The sequence below is a fragment of the Maylandia zebra genome, linkage group LG1 (genome assembly GCF_041146795.1).
Source record: "Maylandia zebra isolate NMK-2024a linkage group LG1, Mzebra_GT3a, whole genome shotgun sequence".
Taxonomy (NCBI): domain Eukaryota; kingdom Metazoa; phylum Chordata; class Actinopteri; order Cichliformes; family Cichlidae; genus Maylandia; species Maylandia zebra.
Window position 1 is genome coordinate 17093065 of NC_135167.1, and position 12147 is coordinate 17105211.

The window sequence follows — 12147 nt, forward strand, 5'->3', positions numbered from 1 at the left end:
CAGCAAAGTCGTTGATGTACAACACGGTAAAAAATCATGTTCGCCAAAGCATTAAAGTCAGATTGGATTAAAATGGGACCTTGCCCCTTCTCACCTTGGTGTCCACATCTATTGATAAGCCCATTTGCTGTGGCCCATATCAACTAACTAAGCAACCTTGTAAAGCCCACTGAAAAACACAATGACCTTGTCTTTTTCTGTTCTGGACCAAATGCTTTACATCATCCCCACCTTTCTCTCCTCATGACCCAGGCCACACAAGGTCATGACAGATCTCTCCCCCCCCCAATGTTCCTTTACTACTCCTTAGAGAAGCAAGCTCTGTGAATGAGCAGCCAAACAGTAAAAGACCTCCAGACAACCTTGGAGAGTCTGTTCCAATCTATACAGCCAGCAGGTGATGTTTATCTCTAGTATAGCAGGAAGGAGTCCTCTCTAATTGTTCAAAGCCACATATTGTCACGGTGGACAAAGAGAGTCTATTAAGTTCATGCTATAAGATTCAGGGGAAGCAAACCATAGCATGTGATATGTCAAAACCATGCCAGCTGGCACCACCTCTACATGTGTACACACAAATTTGCAAATGTTATTTTCAAATGTCTTCATTAATAAAGCCATTTATTATGTCTTGCACAGCTCAAGAGGCGAGGGATCTCTCTCCCTTAGCATTCACAACTGGACTAAACCCAACAAAGGACCAAAAATGTGAAACATTTTGCAAAATAAAGCCTGTTTAACTTTATTTTTTAAACTTTTTTTTAACATTGTAAAAACTCCTTTCTGGGCTCCACAAAATTCCTGGCCTGCAACGCTTGCCTTGACTAAAAACAAACTTTTGCACCTAAGGCGTGCAAAGGTCTGTGGACGGACACAGTGAGCGGAAATGGCTACGGTCTCTGTTAGGTTACATGCTGACACGCATCGTGTGTGTGCTTCAATGCCTTGGTGAAACTCTAACCTGTTCAAAAACTACTTAGGAAAACAAACACAGCTCTCATTCCAAATAAATGTCTGTTTGAAATGAAATGTTGAACAAATATTTTGGATTTGCTTATACAGAGAGAAAGAATGGAATACATTTTGTAAATGGACTTTGAGCTGAAGAGGGAACTCACTTTGAGGGTGGCGCAGATCAAAGGTTGTGCACTGCCTGTTTGTAAGGGCAGAATACCAACAGCCACATTACTCTGGCAACAGGACCCTTCCTCAGCAGGGTGCACCTGGAGAACACTAAGGCCAGTGTTTTGGCCAGAAAAGTCAGAGGCTTCACTTTTAACTGCTTCTCTCCCAATTTTCTTTCTGAAACCCAAGCTACTGTAAGACTGAAGAACATAAGAGAAAAGTCACCCAACACATCTGAGTATACATTTTCATAATTTATATGTGTATACATGCACAAATAAAAGACACAAAAGCACTCATAATCTTGCTGACTTGTGTTAATTGCCATTTAGTTGCTGCAATTTGCTCATTTTCAAGTGAGTCCTACTGAAGTGAGTCCACGGAGGGTTATTAAGTAATTTATTTAGCAATTATTATTCTATCAGCAGCTTTTCTTCGTCTGATTTGTGTTTATTGGCGATGCAGTCAAGTTTGTGTTGGTGCCCTGGATGTTTGCTTTTTTTTTTTTAATTCTTCATTTCTGTTTTAATTGCCTGTTTCCACCTGTAGAGAGAGGAATGGAGAGGTTTTCCCCTCTCACTGACAAACACAGTAGGCTTTGAGATGTCAGCTGCTCTCTTTAACAGGCCAATGATAGTTTCCTCCTGTCACAACTCCGACTTCCTGTATGAACATAACCTCATTAAAACTGCCACCCTGGTCTGTGGGCGGGCCTCTTGGCCCTCCCCTCCAATTAAGAGCAGCAAGGGCTGTCGCACTGACAACTCCCACTTTGAGTTAAAATCCTAGCGCTCTGGGGGCTAACGCCATGTGTCAAAACATAATTATGATCTCACCCGTACCTCAGTCCAAAAGAGAAGAGGGAGTAGGAGAGAAAAAAGGAACTAAAGCAGAGTGAATGAGAGAGGAGAGTAGATGGGGGTTGCAGGTTTGGGGTCAGCGAACGGAGGCAGTGGAGTGAATAATGAAGTGTGAGAGATAATGAGCACATCTGACCATAGTGCATTATCAACCCTAACACATATGCTTGTGTCTTCAAAATAAAGTGTAATATTTATTCTGAAATCATCGCTGTTGGGCAAGGGCATGTTCATCAATTGTGCGCTGATTGTTTCCTCCCAGCGGTGAAGGTTAAGTTCAGCGGTTAAAAAGTCACAGCCTGCCTCTGTTAAGGATGTCTGGAAGTGACAGAGGCTGATACTTACCACGTTTGAAACCATAAACCTCATATACACGTGCAACAATCGACATATATCCATGAGAATCCACTCCCTCTAATCTCTCGTCCCAGCAGGTGAGACATGTTTTCCATGCCAGCTGATCTGCGTTATCCCTATTTTATCTCAGTGGATAGCACATAAAGATGAAGAGGCTGAAGAGAGTGGAGGATGCAAGCGGGAGGTCACAGAAGACTGACACTAAAGGCCACCCCCTGTCTGCAGCACACAGTGCCTCAGTGACCCAGTAACAGAACACTGCAGGGGCCAACACACTCCAAGCTGTGCCAACTGTCACAGCTGCCAGTCAGCTAGCCTTGATTACAAACAAATTATAATACCTATGTACCCCACCATGTGAATCACACACTGATAAAAAAAAAATCTTTAATTAAACCCGTGCTTTAGAAAATTAATAGGGCAGTAATTGAGTCATAATTTACTACGTGCAGGGATCCTTCCTCCTTTCAATACACTAGATGAATTATCCTCTTTTATTTCTCCACAACCACTCCCATGGTTTTTGTCCTTTCCCTTGCTCATCTTGTGTGACCGGGGTGAGGTGGGGCTGGAGACATGAACAGACAGGTGCTCAGGTGTGTGATGTTTGACATTCTCACACAGCATGCGTTCATCACATGCAGGAGATGTGTTTGACAGCAGCGACTCCCTGACCATGATTACATTATCTCTCGGTGTGTTGCTGAAGGTCAGGGCACAGGCGTCGTTGCAGTGAGGAAAACCAGATTTTTAAGGAAGGCAGAATTAAAACAAACACTAAATAAAATATTAAATAAAAGCATTTCAGTGTGTTGCATAAGTCTGTTTACTGTTAATTCAGATTGAGAAGCTGGTGGTTTTTTTCTTTGTCTTGAAACAAAACCTATTCATGCTGAAATATGCAGTTAAGCAAAGCGTTTAATTGTTAAAGCAAGGAATACACCAAAAAAAGAAGAATATATCAAAACTTTGATCAGCAAATGCAACCAAAAAACATTCGCATTATTGTTTTGAGTAATCATTACATAAAACAAGTAGAAAGTAAGTGCTTACACAGTGAGATGAATATCAAGGTGATGTATGATGCAAAAGGAAACCTGCATCTTTTTTCAGGATGATGACGGGCATACCCATTTATAAATCACTTAGTCAAGTCAATCTGTGTCTGTGGTTGCTATTAAACACTAAAAACAATGCATATTTTATAAGGGAATGTTTACATTCTGTTAATATGGCCTAAAATGCCCTTAACTCTTAAAGCATCCTTACTTTCGTCATAGTTTGTCAGCTTTTTTGGACAAACACGCATCTCGAGGAATGAAGACACAGCTACGTAACCTTTTTTTTTTTTTTTTAAATAAGAAAAAAACCCTGAACAAAACTGCAGAAAGTCACCTTGGAGAAAGGCCTGACAGGAACAGGTGAGAGAGAGCAGAAGAGTTCTTAAGTATCAAATTCCTACATTAATGGAATGCAAAGAACAGACGATATGAATGTGCAGTTAAGATTTGGCAGAGGACAAAAAGTGTCCAAGACAGACAATGAGATGTAAAGTGGAACGAACAGATCATTTAAGGCTCCTTCATCTCCCAGTAATTAACACAGTCTAACTTGGCTTCAAACAAGAGGCTACTCAAATTAAATATGAAATATTTGTCTGGAACTCATGAATTATACAAAGCTTGGGATAATAATACCCTCATTATTTGCTCACTTTGGTTTTTCCTTCTGTGCTGTTCATTTTTGTTGAATATCAACAAATCAAGCAGAGCAAAACAATAAACATTAGCTGAATAGAGATGTCAGTTACAGTGGGTCCAGATCCATTATATGGGATCGCCCCTGGGGTGGCAGTGTGACTGGAGAGGGGAGGGGGGGACACCGGGATAAATGGGTCCAGTGTTTGTAATAGAGAGGAGCGTGGCCGCTAGCCAGGGATTTGAGTTAGCAGGCCTTGTCCTGGAGAGGAACACTTCACAATCTGCCAACTGGGGCTGTCCGTGCAGGGAATGGCATGGGGACCGCTCTTTTCTCTATCTCCTTATCCTTGTGTGTTTGTGTGCGTACATGGTCATCATAGTGCAAGAGTGTGTGCATGTGCGAGTGTGATTAAGGAGAGTCCTCTGGAGCACGCTACTCAGTCCTGCTCTCTTGTGCGGCTGACAAAGCAAGCGCGGCTCAGCTTGTTCGCAGCATTTCCCGGTTGAGCTCTGGGGTAGCCATGGTGAACTTGGGCTGAAATACAGCATAGTGGGAGCCCCTGCATCTGATTTGAGAAAGTCTTTCTTGGGCTCTAAACAAGCAGTTTTAACCACTTCTTTTCGCAAACTGGCAGGACAGTTGGATTTTACCTTTACACATACACGCGCTCATAAGAGCAACAGAGAAACACACACATACACAAACACTAATTGCTGTAAGTGAGTGAGTGTTTGGAGTGGGTGGACAGGTCTGGCTGAGTGGACGGTTTCACGCGTTCATGCACTGCTGCTTGAGCAGCATAATGAGGTGTGACGCATCAGACTAAGTGGCTAATGGGGTGTGAAGTCATTAGAACACTGCCTGTATCCCTCTAGCTCTCCCTGTCTCTAACTTGATCTCTCTATGCAACTCCATCTCATTTGTTTTCAGTTTCTCCACCCTTCCTTCCTATTCACGTGTTTTTTGGTTTTTTTGCAACTTCTCTCATTTCTTTTCTTGCAGTGGCCATGCCAATCTATTTTTAAAGTGATCAACAAGTCGGCATCAAGAGATTGACTTGAAGATAAGACAATTACATTTTATTTTTTTCATTCTTCTAATAAACTAAATAAAGAAACTTGGAGAAAAGCTTCCTGAGGTTTGGTTTCAAAGCTGCTGACTATAAAACTGTTTAGAGTTTACAATACATATAAAGTTTATTGAACAACAAATTTTAAAAAATAAACCTAAAAAAGATAAACTAACATACAGCGAATAAGAAATTGATTACAGTTACAACTCACAAATGCTTCCCTGTAACAAATGGTTATAAAACTGAAGAAAAAAAAACAGACAGGGAGACACTACCATCTGTACTTTGGGATCAGACATAGTTGTTAACAGCTGTAAGAACAGAGAACAGATTGAAGTCAGTGAAACTTAATATCTTTGTCCAGCTGTCATTTTTATACTTTGGCTTCTTTTAATACTCAGCTCACTCTTGGCCACAAGGGTAGATCGATTTATCACTGGGACGTTTGACCTGTTACAGTAAGCAACATTAGAGAAAAAAAAAACATGAATCATGGATCCTCCAATCGATAGTATTTTGGCTTGTATTTTTTGGAAGCTAACTGACTTAACCCTTTAAGACCTACCATAGAACCAAGTTCGCCAGAGCTTATATTATATTTTTACATGCTGTGGAGCCATTTTTGGGAGCATTTCAAGTTGCTATACATCAATACAACCATTATAGCCCAAACTTTAATAATATGTCTGCATTAGGTGCATAGTAATTACATAAATTGCAAAAAAGTGCAATAAACTACAAAAAAATTGAAAATCGTTTTTGTTTTTTTAACATATATTTCTAGTTAGAGAAATTTAAGAGGCTTATCCCTCAAAACTGTAAATACAAAAAAGTTACACAAACTAGTTTCCCACCACAGGAAATTTATTTTGAGTGTCTTCATAGTTTTATTTTTGAAATACACCAATTTTTATATACTGCAGGAAAAACAAACATAAATATTATAGTGCAAATTTGCAAAATAACAGCATATGCATCAAAATAAACTATTTCCAGCAGTGCAATATGAGTCTTAAGCATCCCAGAAACGACACAGAAAGTCATAAAGTCAAACATAACTTTTTAAAACACATAACAAGTAAAACACAAGCTCATAAGGCCCCGATCGTAAAAAACTACATTTCCGCAAAATTACGTCACTTCCGGTTTAGGGCAGGTCATGCGGTCATGTGATAGTTCCCGCTGATGGACATAGGAAGTGTTACAAACAGCTGATGGATCGGCGAAGCGTGTTTCTGGAATATCATGTTTTTGTTGCTGCAAGTGATTTTTATGCAGTTTTTGCAAAGCTATATGTGGAAGGAAACTGTGACCTAGGACAAGCTGATGGCATAAGATGTAAGTACAACTCCTCCAGTTTCATATGCAAAAAAAATTATTGCGCTAGCTTACTTGGTTGCAGAGCTACCGGGATTTAAAAATAGTTACGCAAAACAGAGCGTGCCTGCTCCGATCGGCTGTAAAGGGTTAATTGAAGTACAACTTATCTTGTGGCACCAATGCTGCACACACTCTCCACACAGTTGTTCCATGCGTAGTTGCTAATAGTACACAGGACTAAAAAAATCTAATCTAATGCTGCCTTAGAGGTGATGACGTCTACTGCTCTGTAGAAAGGCATATGGGATACACACTCTGAACATAGTGGAAGAATTTGTCATTTTATGTCAAATTTACGTCAAATTTATGTTTTTTTCTATAACCTTAAGAGATGTCAGTGTTTTCTTTTGTTTTGCTCCATGTGTTGTTGACATGGTTCTGGTATCAGGTACAATAAAGCAGTTATACTTGTTATACTTGACACAAGTTAAAAATTGTACTTTTAGTATTTTTCTTTTTCTGTCAAACTTCTAAAGAGGTTTGTGTCTCATCATCTATGATATGAGCAGGTTACAGATGAGCCAAGTGATCAGAACAGGCAAAGAAGAGGTAAACAGAAAGCGGAAAGTAAAGCACATATAGAGCAGTTACCATAAATGCAAGGAAAGTGGTCAACGTTTTCATATATATACGTAACTGTTCGCAGTTTCGTGTATTACCACATGTCAGTCTATCCATTGTGCTGTATGTTTAGATAGCAGCTTCTTCTATCGGAAATGCACGTGTATGGAATCATTTCACAACTGGCCTTGTTATTTTTTCCAGGGTTCGGTTAAGTGTGCCCGTCTGTGAGAGAGCAAACCTGCAGCTGTGGCACAACCCCCTGCATAATTTAATTAACCTTTAAGCAAAACAGAGCATGTACAGATCCTCCCAGTAGATCACAAGCAGTGAGTCCTCCCACACATTCACTGAAAGTTACAGCTGTATCATGTCGAAGGTGTTAATCCATAAAATTCTTGTTTTCTTTATTTTGTGTTCATCATCACTGCTTTACTGTTTTGCACTCAGTTTACTCAACACGTATACTGGGGCTCAGTAGAAGTGACAGCTAGTAAACAAAAGCCAAACCCCTAGACTATTAGGTAAAATGAGCTGCATTACCGTTCCCTGTAAGTTTCAGTGGAGAAGTTTTATTTTCCCTCTGACAAGGTAAGAGCTGAGGTATCTTTTCATTGTTGCACATATTTTTGTTTGTTTGTCTCTCAGTCTGTGAGCACAAATATGCAATAGCTTCCAAGCTGAATTTAACTTGGTGGGGGATGGAGCATGGGCAAAGTCAGGACCCATTAAATGCTGGTGCAGGCCCAGAGCACTTTTAAATTACAAAATAAGGCAGAAGCCTTGGTGCAGAATGCATTCACCGAGCACCCAGGCCAGATAAACACGCAAAAATCAACAGAAAGTGAATGCGACCTGCAACAATTCAGAAACTTGCTTTCCAGGATGGAAAATCGTCATTTTGCGTGTGTGTAACTGTGCACCCACACACATTCACGCCCGATAGTGTGAGAAGAGAGAAGTCTTGAAAAACAATGAAACACCATATTCCCTCGACAAAGGCAGACACTGTCCCCAGGCACTGATCCAGGTTAACTTTCACATTCTATCATATAACAGTGAGGTCAGGAGCTGTGATAGGAGAATCTGATTCCACACCAGCCCGTGGTGATTGCCCTTCCCACGGAGCATGTCTCCTCCCACCAGGGAGAAGGAGATAACACTGGCAGGCCAGGGAAGCTCACAGACTGGAGAAATCAACAGTTTAATGCTGCAGACTTCTCAGAAATCCCATCAGACCTCATCAGCATTGGAGGGTCTTTGATGACCCATAGCAGCAGTTTGCATATCTTTGTACATTTTTAGTACATCAAGTACACTTTAGAAAACAGAGAAGCAATTTTTTAAAACTATTCTAAGCATCCTTTACTTGTCAGTTAGTAGACATCAGTAAGAAGTTCTCCATTTGTTTAATTTCTGTTGACACACTGTATTTATCCACCTTATCAAATGCAACAGTAATAATGATAGTATATGCATCTCAAGTAAGTCAGGCTCCTAGCTAATTGAAAATAATTATCAATAAGGTAATTATTTTTTTTTAAAAATGTTTCATCCTGGTATGCGCAAGACTTTAAATGTTGCCCCTCTTCCTACATTATTTTATTACTACACTACCTGCTGCTTACCCAGGTCTACAGCTACGACAGCAGCAGTGCCTGTCTGTGACAGGAGAGAGAAGCGCCAACTTCAGTACTTAAGAACTCATGCTCCTCTCTATTACAAACACTGGACCCAATTTATTCAAGCAGAATAAATGGTTGTATGCCAGCTGTGTTAGAGTAAACTAATACGAAACCATATAACCAAAGCAATGTGCGACTACATTTTGCACAGGTGTGTGCAGGATCTTGACTGCTAGCACTGCTAATGTTGGCTACACTGGGCAAAATAATCAGACATCACCTTTGTACAGCATTATACACAACGCACGGTGACATACATTTCAGCGGAATTAAACCACTATTTGTTTCAGGTTAATGTTTTATGTCAGGATCAGTCAACTAACAGCTAGTAAATAAGTCACGAGGAGCATCCCTAGTTTCATTAATAGACCATATACATACCCATTAAACTCTCATGCAGAGGGCTGCCATTAAATGTCTCGCTGCTGTCAAACAGACAGTTCAAAACGTCCAAACTGAACAGGAGAACTCTAGTTCACTATGAAGAGATGTCCCAGTAACAAAGTACTGTGGCTGATTCTTGGTAATTCTCCCCCTCAGCTGACTGGTTTCTGGAAAACAAGAAATCGCACAAAGCAGCGCAGCTACTGGAAGCTTTCTGAAGCATTGAAACAATGTTGTTTTTACAATAAACTTTAAACAGTTGTATTTGAGTCTGATTTATAGTCAAGACAGAAATGATCTACCTAAAAGTGCCATTTTGCTCCTCTACCAATGTCCATCTGGGGATACTTACCAGCTGACTAGATGTCTTAATTGCCATGTCTTATAACTTGTGATGCAACAGTAATTTTATGTGCAAATAATGATAAAAGGTACATTCAAGATGCATGTTGTAATCAGATTTGTGCATAGCATTTTAAGTCAATTAATACACAAGGGATGAAGCACAGCAACTTTGAGTCATAACAGTATGCCTAATTTTGTCAATATGAATTGATAAAAATGCACTTGTACATGAATATATCACTTTTTAAAAAAAAATATACCCAATCAAAGAAGAAGTTTTATAATGTCACTGTATGTTATGCATAAACCTACATGTGTTGGGGTTAAAGAATCTAAGACAAATTCATTGTTTGAACCTCGGGGGTATTTTATTTTTTTGTTTCTGTGTAAAGCTGGTTAACACTGACCTATTAATCATTCAGGCATACAAATTGCTCAAAACTCAAGAGATGATCCAGTGTTGTGTTTACATATAACAGTCAAGTTGATATATTAATTCTACATAGAATAATGCCATTTACTCAGTTAAAAACAAGAGTTAGTATTTTCATATTACATTTGTGGACAGCTTTCTCATCTGCCTCTTTCTTGTTGCCTTCTGCTTTTCCTTCACTATACAAGTCTTGTAGCATGCATTTTAACCACCGAGGAACCTGCAGGTGAAATGTATTTATACATTAAGTTTAATATAAACACCTATCAGATTCAGTGAAACACAACTTTCTTTCAAAATACTAATATCATTTACAGGACCTATACATGTGTGGAGTCTTTGTTCTCAGTGCAAATGTGGCTATTTAAAAGATTCACAGCTTTGCATTTAAGCCTTTTTCTTTCTTGCTCAGCAATCATATCAACCGTATATTTTCCACACACAGCTGTGGTATTCCTATGAGCCAGCCAAGTTGGGTTACATGTTTGTCTAAACATTATTCACTTGCATAAGCACAAAACTGCATTTCCTCAGAAAATAAACAAAACCAATTACATTTCCAGTCCAGTGCACCGCCTACTACCAAGGGCGCAAAACATGTGTTCTTTAGCAATACACTAAATATTTCACAGGAAAAGAACAACTCCCCGATTAAATGTATGTCCTTAAACTCAAGGAACCCAAGGTTACAAAATAATGTGGGAATAAAGAATTAAGACATTTACATTAATAGAAGTGATGTTAAATTTTAAGTGAAGAATCACAAAAGTTATCTCATTAGTCCAAAAACATTGTAACACTTTAAAACAATAGAATCAGTTATTGAGCTTCTTATGGAGAAGATTAAATGTTAATCTTGTCTGTTTTCTAAAATCAATATAATGCATCTAGTATCAAAATTTTTTGTTAGTGAACAAAGACAATAAAATGTGTTTTAATGTTGTGCTAAAGCTGATTTTTGGAGGTGGAGGAAAGTGACATTTTCATCGTGAGAGCAGGCGGTAAACGGTTTAGAAAAAATGTCGCAACCACAGTACTTGATCAATATACTTTTCATTTTCATATCAATAGTGAAAATGATTAAAAAACAATTACCTAGGAAAACAATTAAAGTATGTGGGCAAAAAGAAATTATATGATTTAGGAATTATTATTCCAACCTATTGTCCATTCACTCTTTAATACAGTTAAATGCTGAAACTGATATATAAATATATCTATATAGAGAGAGGTACATATAAATATGTATTAAAAACAATACAGAATCATAGCAACATCAAGTAGAAGGAACACAAGAAGCTCAAGATGTGAATAAATGGAGGGTGAAGTCAACATGTACACTTTTAAGAAGTGGGCTTCATTTGCAGTTTCCTTTGTTAGTGAGGTTGTGATTTTTCACAAATCCAGTAAGTGGTTGCACACAAAATTAAAATGCACAGTATTTGTTTTTATTATTATTAAAATGTTGCAATTCACACAGTACATGAAAAAGGATTTTAAAAATTAGCACATTATATTATATTTGGAAACCAATTTCACCAAAGTCTAAATTAATATCAAAAACGCTATTATGACTACATCGTTTCCGAGAGCCTGACATATATTATGGGTTGCACTCTGCATATAGAACACATTTCATTTCCAAAGCTCTCCAGAGAAATTCATGTGTAATTAGATCAATACTTACATTTGATTATTTAGCTTTTAATATGAAAAGATTAGAGGTGCCCCCAAAAGGATTAAATGTTCATTTGAGGACCACTGGTGTGTGGCCATTACTCTTGTAAGGATTAAGTAAACTAATTAGGCAGAATTTGCATCTGGAGTTAAATGTGTGCTCCCATTTAGTGAATTGGAGAAACCATGACGCTAACGTTTTCAGCTATCCTTCTTTCTGTCCATTCATGTAGGGCAAATTTTCCATCAATTTTTAAACCACGTGAAATTAAGGGATCACGGCTAGAAGACACTAATATGAGAAGATATCATTAGGGAGAAGTGAAAAAGACTGATTAGTTAGTATAAAACAATAATGCAGGGTTGATACTGGTTCTGTCCGCCTAAACTTCTGCTGTCTGAAGAGTTAGGTCATCTGTGAACAGCCACTGCTGTGGAGCAGGTGTGTAGCCATATGCATAAGGCTGCAGTAGTGTGGCCTGGGACGGAGACAGAAAACTGGGGCCTCATTAAACTGGTGCTAACCTAAGTAAGCAGCAGTTCTCAATAGGCAGAGAGCCACTTCTT